The following is a 15,160-nucleotide window of genomic DNA, read 5'->3' as shown; positions in this document are numbered from 1 at the left end:
CTATGTCTCTCTTTCTCTCCTTCATAACTACTTGTAATCTTCTTAACTACTTAGTATTGGATTCCTCCTCTTTCTACTACCCATCCTGCTATAAAACTTTTTTTTTTTTACAACTACATACTGCATGCAATGTAAAAGAATCTTTCTTTTGTTATTTCAACTTGATAAGTAACTTAGCAATGTAAAAAATTCTATATGTTATGTAACTTGTTATGCGAATCTTCGCAGCTTAACAATGTAAACATTATTTGTAACTTGTTATCTGGAGCTTTTCTCCCTGGGCCTCCATTGAAAACGGACTCTCGAGTCCAGTGAACCTCACTGGTCACCAAACTGGAATAAATAAAATAAATAAATAGTAAAAGGGGAGAAATGGGGGGGGGGGTTCCTTGCTGCCAAGCTACTTTACAGCATACCAACTTGCTAGAGAGTACAGTAGATAATGCCTTAAATAAGTGTATTGTAAAATGTAAACATTAAGCCAACATACTTTGCAGATAAGGAGATACTGCAAGGTAAGAGAACAGAGCTGTGTGATCAGCAAGTTTTGTTGCAACCGTTTAATGCAGCATGCGGAACTTTTAACAGTATGCTGTCAGTATAGAGATGAAAAAGACAAACTTGACCGTTAGTTTGCAGATAAGGAGATACTACAAGGAAAGAGAATAGAGCTGTGTGATGAGCGAGTTTCATTGCAACCATTTAATGCAGCATGCAGGACTTTTAATAGTACGCTGTCAGCATGGAGATGAAAAAGACAAACTTGACCGATAGTTTGCAGATAAGGAGATACTACAAGGAAAGAGAATAGAGCTGTGTGATGAGCGAGTTTCATTGCAACCATTTAATGCAGCATGCAGGACTTTTAACAGTGCGCTGTCAGTATGGAGATGAAAAAGACAAACTTGACTGATAGTTTGCAAATAAGGAGATACTGCAAGGTAAGAGAACAGAGCTGTATGATGAGCGAGTTTTGTTGCAACCGTTTCATGCAGCATGCAGGACTTTTAACAGTACACTGTCAGTATGAAGATGAAAAAGACAAACTTTACTGATAGTTTGCAGATAAGGAGATACTGCAAGGTAAGAGAACAGAGCTGTGTGATGAGCGAGTTTCATTGCAACCATTTAATGCAGCATGCAGGACTTTTAACAGTACACTGTCAGTATGAAGATGAAAAAGCCAAACTTGACCGATAGAAAGCAAGCTGAGGGAACACAGTTAAGGAGTCAAAGAAGAAAGAAGCAAGAAGCAAACCTTCCTTTTTTTTTGAGGATTTAATAAATTAGATTTTGAAAGTTTCTTTAAGTTCTGAATTTGTGTTTAGCCATACTGCTACTCAAATTCTCAAACAGTATGATGATAGTGGGATGCTAGAGGTAAATTGATGCATGGGGTATCTAGAATGTTCCTAAGTTCTTCCTTAACAAGACAAAACTTCAAAGGACAGAACAGCAAACAAATAAAATCCCGACCTAACAAGAGTCAGTCTACCAAGAAGAACTTTCAGGAGGATAATGCTCTCAAATTAGTTAAATGGGGTTCCTATCCTGCCAAAAAAATCATTCCCCACTAAACAATGACTATGCAAAGATTTGGGGCATCCTGACCTTTCTTCCTGTCCCTGCTTTCCTTTCCCCTTCCTCATTCCCCAGACTTTTGATCAACCCAGCAGACTGGCCACATATATTTACAGACAAGGGGGTGCTGAGAATAATTCAATGAAGATACTCTTAGAAGTGGGTAGAAGAATCTTCTTCTCTTCAGGGAGCGCCCCCCCCCCCCATACCTGCCAGACCAGACATGTCTATTCTCTCTTGTACAAGTTGCAAGCAGGAATTACAGAACTAGTTCCTGCATACAGAGAGGAAAAGGATTTTACCCCAGATCTTTTTGTTACTCAGAAAAGGAGCTATTGTGGAGACCACTGTTAGATTTGTCTTACCTAAATACCTTTTTGAAAGTACCAAAATTCAAAATAATCAACCTGCAGATGGACCCATCTCTTCTAGACCACTGTTTCATGGTGACTTTACATCTGAAAGATGTTTATCATCCTATTTCAATTGCTCCTAACTTCAAGTTGAGCCTACAAAAGTCCTGTCTTGTATAAGAATGGCAGAGAAAAATTATGGCCTTTGTACCAGAAGACAGAGTCCTGATTGTTCAGAACATTTCCGGGGATTTCTTTCTCAAAGAAGATACCACCACAAGAGAGATTCTCAAAATTCTAGGCCTCATGGCATCAATGATCCACATGACACCACTGGTTAGACTCCACAAGAAAGATGCAGTGGTCCTTAAATTGCTAGACCCAGCACCTACATTCCTTGGACTTCCAGGTACCAGTGCTGGATTTTGTAAAATGAGAGTTAAAGTGGTCTATGGATAAGATGTCCCTCAATCCAGACCTGCCTTTTTTTCTCCAGACCGTAGTTCAATCAGTCCAGATGGAATTGTCAGATTCTGCATTGAGAACAGTGTTCAGGAAGTTCTAGTCCAAGGCAAATTGGGTCCTTCAGATGGTACAAAGCACTTAAGCATCAAAGAAAATTAGCAGGAATTCAGACCGTAAATGTTCTACATTACTTATGGACTCAGGGTCCCCTTTTATTGGTCACCGACAGCACCACAGTCAATTGGTACCTGAACAAGCAAGGAGGGGGTACAACATCATGTCCTCTTTGACTGTGGGAAATGATACAGAGAGCTATCCCTACAGTATTCTCTAATGCTACAGGCCTCATACATCTCATCAGTGCAAAACCAAGTGGCAGACAGACTTAACAGATTGCAGATGGACTCTCACGAGTGGAAACTTAGGACAGAGGTTTGCCTTGATTTGGTCCAAATGTGGGGAACACTTTTAAATAGTTCAGTCTGCCGTCTTTCAAAACAGAAAATTGGAAGAATTCTATTTGAGCCCTTTTTGCAGCCATGCATGGTTGACACAAACACATTCTCATTCTCTGGCACACATATGTTCATTTATGTATGTCTGCCCTTTCCAGTGATACACAAGGTACTTTTAAAGCTTCAGAAAGAATTACTAATCATCATTGTGGTGACACCTTTTTGGTCTAGGCAAAGTTTGTTCTCTTATTATGTTTACAAGTGTAAGAGGTTTTCTAGGTGGTACCTAACTGATATCAGCTGGCTCAGTATGGTGTTTACCCCTCTGGTTTTAAAATATTTGTGTGAGCTATTCAATGATGATTTATCTTATATATCTTTCAAGTGGCATCTTTTCTGCCCAAGGATCCCCCTCTTTCTTCTCTTTTTGTTGTCAGACTGTGAAAGGAGCGTTGCATTCGAACCCCCTTCTCAAAAGCAGATTCTTTCTCCTCCTTGGGATCTCAACTTTGTTCTCTAAAAATTGTTCTTATCTTTTTTTTGAACCTGCCTTTCATGCTGATCTGAGGTCCATCACTTGAAAAATTATTTTTTTATTATTCTGGCAACTGCAAAGTGAGTGTCTGAGCTGCAAACCCTTATTGTGGGCCAAATGTATCTGATTTCCCACAATGACTTGGTTATTTTAAGTACTATTCCGTCTTACATGTCAAATGTTTTTTTCTGAATTTACTCTGAATCAAATCATCAATCTCTTTCTGGGGAGAAGGTGCTTCCCAGTTTTCCCAGATGATATGTCAGTGCTCAGTCAAATGAGCTGATGAGATGAGACTGGGAGTAGTGTCCAAAATCAGATTTATAGTAGGGGGTGGGCAACTCAAAAACCATCACGTTTAAAAATCATAACAATAGTAAAAATCAAATGCAGCCAGGGGTCAGTAATAGTTACAGATAACATCAAGTCACATAGTACTACAGCTAAATAAAGATGCCACTAAATACCTGTCGTTAAATGAGGAATGCAAATTCTGAGCTCCTCCCGCTAATTAGCTGAATTTTATTCAGAGTCTGCTGGTTTATATATTTATATTGTGGCACTGCTATAATAACATTTTCTTAATCTGGCTTGAAATCAGCACATATTCTTTATTTGTGGCATTACTTTTTCATTTAATAAACCAAATGCATCACTGCTTATCAGATGCCATTTTTTTATTTGATAATTGTTTAGCAATTTGTATGAAAACTATCACTGTTCAGAATATGTAAAGTATATATTGAACATATGCCTTAAAAATATATAGAGCACATGCCACAGTGCTGCAATAATGTACTATTCCCTCATTCTTTTTCAGTAAAAGCAGTTTACACACAGAAGAAAACAGATTCTTAATAAGTTAATGAGTTATGGATATAATTATTACAGCTCTGTATTAGTGTACTGTGGAATCTCCTGCATATGTCAGAGGAGATACTAGTCCTGGTTAATGAGAAAACTTTAAGACCATTATAATACCATCATCGTTAATTTTGTAACTGATTTTTTAAATGAGTAGTCAGTGCCTGCTTTATAAAAATAAATTGGAAATTAAGAATTACCTATTATCTGCCTAAAACTCCAAAAATACCTTCAGCTGAAAGGTTATGCAACTCTAATTAACTTTGTTGAAGGCGGTACATCTGCAGTATTCTCAAATGCAGTTAAGCAAATTGATTGCTTGACCTTTCAATAGTTATATACTCATTTGCAATCTGCTCATCTGCAAAGGAATAAAAATCATACAAAATATCTTGGTAATTATTTTTTTTACAAGCTTTGGTTGTCTTGTTCAGATAGGCAGTAAGAGGTGTGATATTGTATCAGTCAAACTGCACATCATATTTATCAGACAGTGTGAGACATTTTCAGCAAGTTTTGTCCATTGTGGACATACATACATGTCACGTAATAAGCAGCAAATATAAACTGAAAACAAGTCACAAGGATTGTGTTACCTAGTAAAGAATATGCTTCTAGATACAAAGCTAAACTGCAGCTACTGAAAAACAGTATAGATGTCAATAAATATATTTTTTATCTGACCAATTGTACAAGTACATCTTGGAAAAATTACCTATATCTATTTAGGTTTTGATTCCTTTTATGAGATTTGTCTACTTGCTATAAACACACTGCACCTGGACAATGTCCCCATATCTTTTCTATAGTGAACTCATGGAGCCTTGTACTAATAAACACTGACAAACCAACACCGGGAATGATGTAAATATCCGGTGTTATTTTCTTTTCCATCTTGTACGTTTTTTTTTTGGGGGGGGGGGGGTAAATATAAATATATTTCCTACTCTGCTGTAGGTATTAGGCATTATATGATGAAGCTTATAAGCAGTTAACAAATTACAGTTTCTTTTATGAAAATAAAGATAACATTTGCCAGTAACTTCTAATATGGAAACTTTGCAGTGTCACAGGTGTTTATGCTTGGAAATGAAGATAACCTTAATATCTTAACAGTGTTTTAGTAGCATTTTTCTTTTTATTGGTTAGATAATCCCATTTATCATATGTTTGTGCATTATGAACATCTTGCACTATTTGTAAATTATTTTCTTAGATTCCAGTTGCACCATTGTGCATTTCCACTTATTTTCCTTCCCTAAATACTAAAAGTAGAAAAGAATATAGCAATAACCCACGCCTGGGTGTGGGTAATGCTGGATTTACCCATGGTTGGCGTGCAAAGCCAACCGTGAGTAAATACAGCATTACCCACACCCAGAAGTGGGTTATTGCTATTATACCATGACATTATTTAAGAAAAGAAACTATTAATTTTTATAAATAATGGCATAGTATAATTCCTGTTTACTGCCCTTCCGCAGATGTCTGGCATCCGCGGCAGTTCTGATGTACTGCGCGCCTGCGCAGTACATCAGAGCTGTGGGCAAAAGCAACGGAGAAAGCAAGATCTCTGTTGCTTTTTTTTTTACTGTTTCGCTATGTTAAATGGGTTTAACATAGCGAGACAGCTTTATAATAAGCAACGGAGATGATGGTCCACTCCAGGATGGTCTCACACAGACCGATGACCAGTGTATTAGTCATGGTCTCAAACTGAATGCAAAAAATGCATCATCATTCCCTTCAGCACAAACAATGTCCCTTCACACTATCAAATCTATACCAATACCCTAAGTACCCATGAAGGGGTAAGGGACCTGGGTTTATAGGTTAACCATGATCTTAACTTTGACCATCACTTGTCTACTGTTGTAAGGAAAGCTTTCCATGTAGCTCACTTCATTAGTAAAGGCATCACCTTGAGAGCAAAAGAAATTACAACCCCACTATACTTGGCACTTATCCACCATGTAATTGAGTATAACACCCCATTCGGTGTGTACTATACTAAGCATCTACAACAATTAGACAGACCTCAGAGGTTTGTAACAAAGAAGATCAAGGGCCTTCAGCATGTGCCTTACATGGATTGACTAATATTCCTGTCACTATACTCTGTGTTGTATAGACTTCTTAGGGGAGACTTATGCCTGGCCTACAGAGAAACCCAAGACACAAACCTAATGATCTTACTACATATCCATAAATCAAATTGGTCTAGGAATACCTATTCCAGGGACTTAAATATGGCATGCAACTTAAAGAGGACATGCTGAAGGGACAGATTTATCTCCCAGTGACTGCCACGTCTTTGGAACAGGCTATCAATTCATGTGAAACAGAGTACCTCTATGACTCTTTTCAAGAAGAACCTAGATGAGTGGATGGGGCACTGTAAATTCTTATTGGGGATAGTGCCCACAACCCTCCTGGACATGGTCATCACTAAATACAATCTTGAGTATTGACTAGTACCTCTATGGTATTACATTGGGGTTAAAACAGCTGGGGTTAAAATGACATCCGGGTTGATAGCCTACTAATCTCCTATGATATTCTACCACTTCATATTTACCTTACATCCCACTACTCACATTTTCTTTCAAATGTTTATGATCTAAATCACTTCTCTTTCTCTCTCTCTTCTTATCAAAATTCTGTCCAAATGTCACTATGTAGTCTTCCTGTAAAAACCTTCATAGGTTGGTAATAGGCTACTGGCCATAGGGCCTATACAAGCCTAGCCAAACAATCCCCCGGATATTTCTTCCTACAATATCTGGACAGTCTTAACTGTCCAGATTTTTACAGTATGGCTAAATGTTTGCCATATATTTTAGTCTGTTCCTCATAAAATTTGTGATTTTCTGACAAATCACTAATGATTAACATTACTAACTAATAAACATTTCAGTTGGCTGTCCTTGAGAGAGTTCATGCTAATGTAAAACATGCTATTCTAGCAACTTTCTAAGTTTACAGGAGCAATATTTATAATCTATTCCTGATTTTGGGTCTTTGTCTCCCCATTATTTTTTGCTTTGTCAAGATTTCTTGCACTAAGAGGTTGAGAAGTATAACTTCCATATCCATTACCCAACTCTAACCCATATCTATAATATTTTCTCAGCTATAGATCCTTTTTTGTGAATAGAAAGCAGCTTTAATTATGCCTTATTCACAAGTTCTCCAACCACAACCAGTCTGAGCATTGCAATAATATTTACAGCCTATCCCTACAAGCAAAAATACTTATTTATTTATGTAATTTTGTTAACCAGGTAAGGAAATTGGTCCAAGGACTCTTCAGGCCTTACCTTAGCCAAAAAGCAACACCAGTTACAAGTATAGGTCTCTTATTATCAATTATTCACTTTCAATAAATTTCACAAAGTATAACTGAATATATATATATACAAAAGATGGGTACAAGATTATGTTCTTGTGGTAATACACGCAACGCTGAATGAAGTTTCTCAAATTGTAACATTTACTGCATTTGTTAACTGAAATAGTCTGTCTAGGCCATGCAAGGCCTCTTTTCAATTGAGGACCAGGGAGAAAAGCTTCACATAAAGAAGATCACGATACGTATTGAGTATCAGATAATATACAAAAGGATTTTATATATCTATATGTGTGTGTGTGTGTGTGTGTGTGTGTGTGTGTGTGTGTGTGTGTGTGTGTGTGTGTGTATATATATATATATATATATATATATATATATATATATATATATATATATATGTGTGTGTGTGTGTGTGTGTGTGTGTGTGTATATATATATATATATATATATATATATATATATATATATATATATATATATATATATATATGGGTCTATATTAGAACATCGACTTTTTAAAATGTTGAATGTTCTAATATCGACCCCTATTCAGCGAACGCTGACAACATCGAACATGCAGAACAAAAATTTGCTGTTCCGACACACATACACACAGCACAAACACACCAAACAAACAGCAATCCACACACATACACCTAAAATCCTACATCTAACCCTACACTAAACTGTGCACACACCACTAGCTATCTACTTACCTTAACGCAAACCCTAACCCTAAGGTCCGTCACTATCACACACTCACCTCACCCGCACCCTAACCCTAACTCACCTACCCCGCCCTAACCCTCACGTCCACCCAATCGCACACTTACCTGACCCACACCCTAACCCTAACTCACCTACCCCATGCCCTAACCCTCACGTCCACACATTCGCACACTTACCTGATCCTGACCCGTAACATTCCACCACAGTGCTGAACATAGCGAAGCTACAGGAACAGCCAGCCAAACTCCTACCCTAGGAAGAAATTTGGTGTTCTGCAACTTCGATATTTTCAGCGTTCGCTGAATAGGGGTCAATATTAGAACATTCAAAGTTGTGAAACATCGATGTTCTAATATAGACCCTATATATATATATATATATATATATATATATATATATATATATATATACATATATAAATATATATATATATATATATATATATATATATATATATATATGTGTATATATAGATATATGCATTTTATATATATATATATATATATATATGTAAAATAGATATAACTCATGGTTTATGCTTATTGACAGAAATGCACATTACATTTAAACAAATTATCTCCTGTTACACAAATACATAGTAACAGTTTAGTGGGCAATGTTTTGCAACTATTTTGCAACTTCATATCTAAAAAGTAAGTAATAACTGAGAAAGAATGACTGAAAAAGGGGATGTAGGTATATTTATTTATTTATTTATTAATTATGTATTCCAGTTTGGTGACCGGGGAGGTCCACTGGGCTCGAGAGCCCATTTTCAGTGGAGGCCCAGGGAGAAAAGCTCCACATAAGTTACATAGAATATATAATTTTCACATTGCTAAGCTGCGAAGTTCCGCATAACAAGTTACATAACATATAGAATTTTCACATTGCTAAGTTACATAACAAATTGAAATAACAAAAGAAAAAAGATTCATTTACATTGCATTCAATATGTAGTTGTACAGTTATATACCAGGTCGGGTAGTAGAAAGAAAAGGTATCCAATACTTAGTTGCTAAGATGTTAAAAAGTAGTTATGAAGGAAAGGATGAGAGGCATAGAGTGAGAGGTTGGGTGGAGATTGGTTATAATTTATAGTCTGGGTATAAGTGAGAGGTTTGAAGGGAAGGAGGTTAGCCAGGAGAGAAGGAAGAGGGGAGGTTGGGATGTATGGGGTGAAGAGTGCAGTTACATTTTCTGTGAAGAAACAGGTAAGAGTGAAGTAGTCTTTTGAAGGTGTTTAGGTTGTCACAGGCCCTCAAAGTGGAGGGCAGGGCATTCCATTTTTTAGTTAGGGTGAAGGAGAGTAAAAGTTGACCAGCAGGGCACTTAGGTTTTTGGATGGTAATGAGGTTTTGGTGAGTGGAAATAAGGGGTCTTGGGGGGTCTATAAGGTAGGAGGATATTAGATAAAGCAGGGCAGCTGGTGGGTTGAAATAGTAACTTGTGGGCTGAGACAATTTGCAGGACGTCTAGTTGATTGGGGAGTACAAGCCAGTTTAAAGTTAGTAGGGAGGAGCAGTGGTGAGAAGAGGCTTTTGCTTTTGTGGCAAACCTGGAGATTTTGTTGTAGCATACTTCTAGTTTGGAGGTAAGGGTGGAAGATAAATTAGTAAGCAGAGGAGCACCATATAGAAGAGATGGGAGAAGATATGTAGTGGCTAGGGTAAGTCTAGTAGAGGGAGAGAGGAAGTGATTATTCCTGTAGAGTAGGCCGAGTTTTATGTGGGTTTTCTTGATGTTAAGTTGGATATGGGTATTGAATTTTAGGTGTTCATCAATGGTGACCCCCAAGAGTTTGGCGGAGGGAACAATATCAATGATAGAGTTGTTGAGGCTGGTAATTTGAAATGAGTTTTTGTCAGTGGGAGTGGATTTGGAGGAAGTGAATAGGAGGATTTTAGTTTTGTTAGCGTTAAGTGAGAGGTGGTTTTGGAGCATCCATTTTTCAGTGGTTGAGAAGGCAGATTGAGTTAGAGACTTGAGTTCAGTTTGGTTGGAGGCATAGCAGATCACAGTAGAGTCGTCTGCATATTGGACAATTTTGGTGTTTGGAATGGCTTTGTGGAAATCATTAATGAAGATGTTAAATAGCAGAGGGCCAAGAATGGAACCTTGGGGAACTCCTGTGGGTGTTGGAAGGAAGGTGGAAGAGGATTGGCCCCATTGGAAAGAGTTTTTGCAGAGATGTTAAGGTTAGATAGATGGTTTAGTAGATGGGTGTGAGAGATGGTATCGAAAGCTTTAGATAAATCTAATAGAACAGATGAAACTAAGTTACCAGAATCTCGAGCTGAATTGATAGAGAATAAAAAGGAGAGAAGGGCTGTGTTGGTATTGTGTCCTGGGCGGAAGCCGTGTTGGGTATGAGAGAGTAGTTGATGTTCGGTTAGGAATGGCATAAGCTGTATGCAAATGCATTTTTCGAGACGTTTAGAGATGGGAGAGAGGATGGCTATGGGGTGGAAGTTGGAGAAGTTACACTTTTTGCCACCCTTGTGGAGTGGAAGAATAAAAGCAGAACACCATCATTTTGGTACATATGACTTGAGTAGTAATCTATTGATCAGGATGCTGATGGGGAGAGCAATATTGTCAGAGGCAATTTTTAACAAGGAGGAGGGAATGTTGTCAGGAGCACTGGTGCAAGGTTTAAGTTTATAGAGAAATTTCTTTATGAGGTTGGTGGATACAGGTTTAAGTTCAAAAATAGGGGGAGTGGGAGCAGATGGGGTGGACGCTTGGGAGGAGGTGGGTAGGGGGATGTTATTGGGGAAGGTTTTGGTCAACTCAGCAATGGAAGAGGTGAAGAAGGTATTAAATAGTTTAGCAATTTCTTGGTCAGATTTGCTGGTGTCAGGGCAAGGGTTATTTGTGGTACCAGGCTTGAGAAGGGTGTTTATAGAGTTCCAGAATTGTTTGGGGTTCTTTGTATGATTTATTTGTAGGTGGTTGTAGTGGGATTTTTTTGTCTTTAATGACTTGTTTTTTGGCTAAGTTTCGCAGCTGTTTGTATTTTAGTAACAGTTCAGGCTGTTTATGATGGAGATAGCTTTTCCAAGATCTGTCTCTTTGTTGCATAATTTTCTTGGTAGCTTTTGTAAACCAAGGGGCTGTTTTGGCTTTAACTCTTTTGGTTCGTGTTGTAGCTACGGAGTTTAGGACAGAAAGGAATGTAGAGTTGAAGAAGTATATATGGAAAATGTTGTGGTTAGTGAGAGGAAAGAAGTAAGTATATAACATTTTGAAGGTTACTGAAATGAAGGGGAGACAAGTATGGAAGGAGTATAAAGGTTAGTGGGGAAGGTTAGAAAAGCTGAAATGTAAGTGATGAGGGAGGGAGGAACAGGTACAGTATAAGAATATTTTGTATGTGTGAGGACCACTTCAGAGATTAAATATAGATAGTTTTGCCAATTTATGTAGTTTTATAAGGTAGAGGTTAGTCAGGTTTGGTGTATGTTCATAGCAATATGTTGTGTAGGTATTATTTAAGTTGCGTTTTCAAAGTTATTATTTTGTATGTTAATTTCAGTGAGGAATAGAAATCCAAAATTTTGAAATTCAGTTTGAGTATAATGACTCTCCTACATTATTTTTGGATTTAATGATAATTAATAGGAATTTGTAACTGGAGCACAGGTCTCTGATATAGAGTGCTGTTAGGGTGTTTTGCAGGGCAGACTATTTGTCTGGGCAATTGATTAATTTTTGGGCTAGAGGAAATTGTAATTTGGGTAATTCTAGCCAGTTTAGTTCTTTTACAACCACACAGTGGTGGGTTTAAGATGAGACATTTATAGTGAATGTGGCTATTACATTATGACATCTCTCTAATTTAATTTTGTCAGTTTTATTTAGGTTATTGAGAACAGATGATACATACAAAAGAGATGAGGGTAGGTAAGTAATAGCAATAGGTTTTATAGCAGTGCCAGTGAAATATTATGTAACCTTATGTAAGGAACTAAGTTTTGTGTGTGTGTGTGTGTGTGTGTGTGTGTGTGTGTGTGTGTGTGTGTGTGTGTGTGTGTATTTATGGCTTCAAGCCTATGTTGGTCAAATTTTAGATTGTAATGCGTTAGTACGCTCAGTAGTTTAATCTGAGTTACATCTTCTGTTTCATTATTGTTGGCTGAATTTATATGGAATACACATCTTTATTCAGCATACTGTTAGGGGATAAAAGCATTCATTTTGTTTTATTCAGGTTTAAGAGTAAGTGAGAGTTCTTTAGACAGGATTCCACGGGTGGGAAAGATGGTTAGGTGATCTCTTGAGGTTTTGGAAGCATTAGGGTAGAGCAGGTAAGAGTTCAGTCATCTGAGTATTACACAATAGTGACATGTTTAGTAACTGCATGGAGTGTATTTGTGATTAAGTTAAATAAGAATGGATCCATTACCTGTGGGTCTCCAACTAAGACTGCCACTAATGGTGAAAAATACTGGTGATATTTACCAGCATGTTGTCTATCAGACAGATAGCTGTGGAACTAGGAGAGTGATGTCTGACTAACACTAAAGGCAAAACTTTCGATGAGAAGTTTTTGATGAGAGACTGTATTAGAGGTGTTCTGATCAAAGAAGAGAAATGACACTAAATCACTTTCATGCCTGTTTTGATTTATGCTTTAATGATACTGAGGATGGCAGCTGTTGTGCTATGATCGTACTGGAAACCATGCTGAGTTTTGGAGATGAAATTATTATTATTTAAGTTGGTGGTAAGATGGGTGTGGATATATTTTTCCACGATTTTGGAAAGTGATGGTTGGATAGCAGTGAGTCATTAGTTTGAAAACGCTGTTCAGTTTCCATCTTTTTGTACTGTTAAAATGTAAGATGTTTTAAAGATGGCAAGGACTTTACATTCCATTATGGAATGGTTGCTTAGAATGAAGATAGAGAAGGATAGAGTATCAGCTGCAAGTTTTAAACATCTGGCTGGTAGTCTGCCTGGAGCTAGTGTTGTTAGTTTTAGAATACATAGAGGTTTTCTGATAGTAGAGGTTTGGGGTTTAAGGTCCAAATGAAAATATGATAAGTCAGCAAGCAAAGGAAATTAGTATTGCTAAAACTGAATTCTTCCTCAAGTCTTGGTGAGTACCTTCATGAGGTGGACCCTGTTATTCATAAAATCTCACCAAGATGACACTGATATAGAGACTGTATTTATATAGCATATATCTTAGACAGAAGTAGGTCAAAATTTAAAAAAGATAACTGGGTGCACAAGACCCAGGATAAAAAAGTGCCCAGTCTTTGTAGTCGCACTGGTGCCAGGACTGGAAACAATGACAGTGTAGAATCCTGAAAATATGGAAACATTCTCACAATGTGGCCAGGCCAGGCCCAGGGTGAGGATGGCCCCCCTGTTGTGAAGGAAGTAGCAGTCCACAAAAATCACAAAAACTGATAGGCCAAACAAGAGTTGTAAAGATGATAGAGTAGATTGTTGAGGATAAGAAAGAAATGATGTATTGTTACCATACCTCTCAACCTGAAAACATCAAAAATCTGGACAAGGTCCATGAAAAATCGGTACAGATCTGCGTACATAATTACGTAATCCTGCCCACTCCAATGAAATTGTGGGATACCAACTTTCAAATGCAAACTGAAGAACAGACGACCAAAATATGGCACCAGAATTCCCTGCAGCCATCCAATGTTCCATTATCTGTCTATTTTGCCCCACTTACCATAAACACTAATGTGTGCATACTGCTTTACTTCTACAATGATTATTTGGATTTTATTGTTACATTTTTGTAGCACAATGCACAAACACTAATAGACATCTGCTAAACAAAGCAATACTGTCTTACAATGAAAATAGACTTAGCATTAAAACCTCTCTGCCCTTGAAACTCACATTCATTGAAACAGCATTGAAACCCACACCACATCCAAAGAAAATGCATCTGACCAGTGGTGGATAAAGATTACCTTTGGGCTGTTTTCAAATCATAGGCTCTTGCACACAAAACAAGAAACATACATGTGTTCTGTGATACATCTTCCTGACTTTATAATATAATACAGCACACTTGTTAAATGTAGAGTGCATTTTAAATTTATTGTTTGAACATTTTTCCAGTAGGCAATGAAACAAAATGCATGAACCAATAATGACAAAACTGCCCAATTCAGAACATTTCCATCATAAAAGTCTACTTACACACACACACACACACACACACACACACACACACACACACACACACACACACACTATAAAAAATAGAATGACAGTGTAAGCCATAGACATCTTGCACAGCTTCTCATGCTTATTTTCAATTTCAGTTTTTTAGAGGGGGGACAAAAGGCCAAAAACCAAGGACACATTTTAAACATTACTTGTATAATTTTGAAAAGTTGCTAGAATAAAATGTTACGTTACCACCATGCATTTCAGTGCCACGACTTGAACCCAGGACCCTGTGCACTACAGTCAGAACAACATACCACTATACCAAATCAGCAGTTTCCTGAAGGATAGGAAGACTGACACTTAAATGACTCTCAACCTCTTAGCAAAAAAAACATGGACAAAGCCAATAATGGTGGAATACAGAATTCAATTCTCACTTCTCACCATGGCTCTCAACGTCTTAGCACAAAAAAACCTGGACAAAGCCAATAATGGGTGAATACAGCCTCAAAATAGGGACACATTTCAAATGCTGATCTTATAAACTTAGAAAATTGCTAGAATAAAAGGTTTTGTGTTACCATTTATTTTCTGAAGAATATGAAGTCTGAAATTCAAATGCCTGTCATTATTTAGTGAATTTAATCCTTCAGTGATCTGGCCGCAA

General features: G+C 37.4%; 1 protein-coding gene across 1 annotated transcript in view; it reads left to right on the top strand.

The window, feature by feature from the left end:
- Positions 1 to 15,160, top strand: part of LOC122805321 (neurexin-2-like) — a 1,760,973-nt gene that overhangs the window by 1,423,860 nt on the left and 321,953 nt on the right. The window lies entirely within an intron of this gene.

The sequence above is a fragment of the Protopterus annectens genome, chromosome 6.part1, assembly GCF_019279795.1.
Source record: "Protopterus annectens isolate FY-2018-M chromosome 6.part1, PAN1.0, whole genome shotgun sequence".
Classification (NCBI taxonomy): Eukaryota; Metazoa; Chordata; order Ceratodontiformes; family Protopteridae; genus Protopterus; species Protopterus annectens.
The sequence above is the reverse complement of the archived record's forward strand: the minus strand, read 5'-3'. Positions and strand labels throughout refer to the sequence as shown.